General features: G+C 38.9%; 1 non-coding gene across 1 annotated transcript; it reads left to right on the forward strand.

Annotated features, from left to right (window-relative positions):
* Positions 1-1,895: 1,895 nt before the first annotated feature.
* LOC130938397 (small nucleolar RNA R71) lies at positions 1,896-2,003 on the forward strand. The gene has a single exon (XR_009069564.1). It is a non-coding gene; the product is annotated as a small nucleolar RNA R71 (small nucleolar RNA).
* The last annotated feature ends 1,298 nt before the right edge of the window (positions 2,004-3,301 follow it).

The raw sequence follows: 3,301 nt of genomic DNA on the forward strand, positions 1-3,301 counted from the left end.
AGCAACATCTTCCTCCAGGGTGTGCTGTTTTTCTTCCTGTTTTTCTTTTTTTTTTGCTTTTTCATTGATTTTGTAACTTCTTATGATCATCAACCTACAAAAAACATAAAATAACAAAAGAAAATATATAAAATATAATCATTGGGTTGCCTCCCAACAAGCGCTTCTTTAATGTCAGTAGCTTGACAGATGGCTCTCATTGAGCCTTTCAAATGATCAGAGCAATGTGGGAACCTCCCAACACCAAACTTAGAGTTTGAATGTGGGGGTTCAACACCAAACTTAGAGTTTGGTTGTGGCCTCCCAACACCAAACTTAGAGTTTGACTTTGGGGGCTCTATTTGTCTCTGATTTGAGGGAAGCTCTTCAAGCTTCATCTCCATGGTGACAGAGGGATATCCTTGAGCCTTAAACACAAAGGATTCTTCATTCACTTGAATGATTAGTTCACCTCTATCAACATCAATCACAGCCTTTGCTGTGGCTAGGAAGGGTCTGCCAAGGATGATGGATTCATCCATACACTTCCCAGTCTCTAGGACTATGAAATCAGTAGGGATGTAATGGTCTTCAACTTTTACCAAAACATTCTCTACAAGTCCATGAGCTTGTTTTCTTGAGTTGTCTGCCATTTTCAATGAGATTCTTGCAGCTTGTACCTCAAAGATCCCTAGCTTCTCCATTACAGAGAGAGGCATGAGGTTCACACTTGACCCTAAGTCACACAGGGTCTTCTTGAAGGTCATGGTGCCTATGGTACAAGGTATGGAAAACTTCCCAGGATCTTGTCTCTTTTGAGGTAATTTCTGCCTAGACAAGTCATCCAGTTCTTTGGTGAGCAAGGGAGATTCATCTTCCCAAGTCTCATTTCCAAATAACTTGTCATTTAGCTTCATGATTGCTCCAAGATATTTAGCAACTTGTTCTTCAGTGACATACTCATCCTCTTCAGAGGAAGAATACTCATCAGAGCTCATGAAAGGCAGGAGTAAGTCCAATGGAATCTCTATGGTCTCATTTTGAGCCTCAGATTCCCATGGTTCCTCATTGGGGAACTCAGAGGAGGTTGGTGCACGCCCATTGAGGTTTTCCTCAGTGGCGTCCACCTCCTCTCTTTCCTCTCCATATTCGGCCATGGTTATGGCTTTGCACTCTCCTTTTGGATTTTCTTCTGTATTACTTGGGAGAGTGCTAGGAGGGAGTTCAGTAACTTTCTTGCTCAGCTGACCCACTTGTCCTTCCAAATTCCTAATGGAGGACCGTGTTTCAGTCATGAAACTTTGAGTGGTTTTGATTAGATCAGAGACCATGGTTGCTAAGTCAGAGGGGTTCTGCTTAGAACTCTCTGTCTGTTGCTGAGAAGATGATGGAAAAGGCTTGTTATTGCCAAGCCTGTTTCTTCCACCATTATTATTATTGAAACCTTGTTGAGGTTTCTCTTGATTCTTCCATGGGAAATTTGGGTGATTTCTCCATGAAGAATTGTAGGTGTTTCCATAGGGTTCTCCTAGGTAATTCACCTCTTCCATTGAAGGGTTCTCAGGATCATAAGCTTCTTCCTCAGATGAAGCTTCCTTAGCACTGCCAGGCGCATTTTGCATTCCAAACAGACTTTGAGAAATCAAATTGACTTGTTGAGTCAATATCTTGTTCTGAGCCAGTATGGCATTCAGAGTATCAATCTCAAGAACTCCTTTCTTCTGACTAGTCCCATTGTTCACAGGATTCCTTTCAGAAGTGTACATGAATTGGTTATTTGCAACCATTTCAATCAGCTCTTGAGCTTCTGTAGGCGTCTTCTTCAAATGAAGAGATCCTCCAGCAGAGCTATCCAAAGACATCTTGGATAGTTCAGAGAGACCATCATAGAAGATACCTATGATGCTCCATTCAGAAAGCATGTCTGAGGGACATCTTCTGATTAATTGTTTGTATCTTTCCCAAGCTTCATAGAGGGATTCTCCATCCTTCTGTCTGAAGGTTTGGACTTCCACTCTAAGCTTACTCCATTTTTGAGGTGGAAAGAACTTTGCCAAGAAGGCATTGACTAGCTTTTCCCAAGAGTCCAGGCTATCTTTAGGTTGTGAGTCCAACCATATTCTAGCTCTGTCTCTTACAGCAAAAGGGAATAGCATCAGTCTGTAGACTTTAGGGTCAACCCCATTAGTCTTGACTGTGTCACAGATTTGCAAGAACTCAGCTAAAAACTGATGAGGATCTTCCATTGAAAGTCCATGGAATTTGCAATTCTGTTGCATTAGAGAAACTAATTGAGGCTTAAGCTCAAAGTTGTTTGCTCCAATGGCAGGGATAGAGATGCTTCTCCCATAGAAGTTGGGAGTAGGTGCAGTAAAGTCACCCAGCACCTTCCTTGCATTGTTGGCATTGTTGTTGTTTTCGGCTGCCATGTGTTCTTCTTCTTTGAAGAATTCGGTCAGGTCCTCTAAAGAGAGTTGTGCTTTGGCTTCTCTTAGCTTTCGCTTCAAGGTTCTCTCAGGTTCAGGGTCAGCTTCAACAAGAATGCCTTTGTCTCTGCTCCTGCTCATAAGAAAGAGAAGAGAAAAAGAAAATGTGGAATCCTCTATGTCACAGTATAGAGATTCCTTGAAGTGTCAGAGGAAAAGAAAAATAGAAGAATGAGGTAGAAGAATTCGAACTTGATTAGATAGAGTTCGAATAGTGCATTAAGAAGGAGTAGTACTCCATAAATAGAAGGATGTGAGAGAGAGGGAAGAGGATTTTCAAAAATTAATTAGAAAGATTTTGAAAACATTTTGAAAAACACTTAATTGATTTTCGAAAATAAAAGTAAGAAAGAAATCAAGTGATTTTTGAAAAAGGATTTGAAATTAGAAATCAAAAAGATTTGATTGAAAACTATTTTGAAAAAGATGAGGTTAAGAAGATATGATTAGTTTTAAAGAGATGTGATTGAGAAGATATGATTTGAAAACAATTTTAAAAGATATGTTTTGAAAACAATTTTAAAAGATTTGATTTTGAAAATTAGTGACTTGCCTAACAAGAAAAGATATGATTCAAATATTAAACCTTTCTCAACAGAAAAGGCAACAAAATTTGAGATGTTCAATCAAATCATTAATTGTTAGTAAGTATCTTTGAAAAAAAAGAAATTGATTTTGAAAACATTTGATTGAAAAGATATGATTTGAAAAAGATTTGATTTTGAAAAACTTTGAAAACTTGAAAAAATTTGATTTGAAAAACAAAATCTTCCCCCTAGCACCATCCTGGCGTTAAACGCCCAGAATGGTATACATTCTGGCGTTTAACGCCCAAA

This window comes from Arachis stenosperma, chromosome 6, assembly GCF_014773155.1.
Source record: "Arachis stenosperma cultivar V10309 chromosome 6, arast.V10309.gnm1.PFL2, whole genome shotgun sequence".
In the NCBI taxonomy this organism is placed as follows: Eukaryota; Viridiplantae; Streptophyta; class Magnoliopsida; order Fabales; family Fabaceae; genus Arachis; species Arachis stenosperma.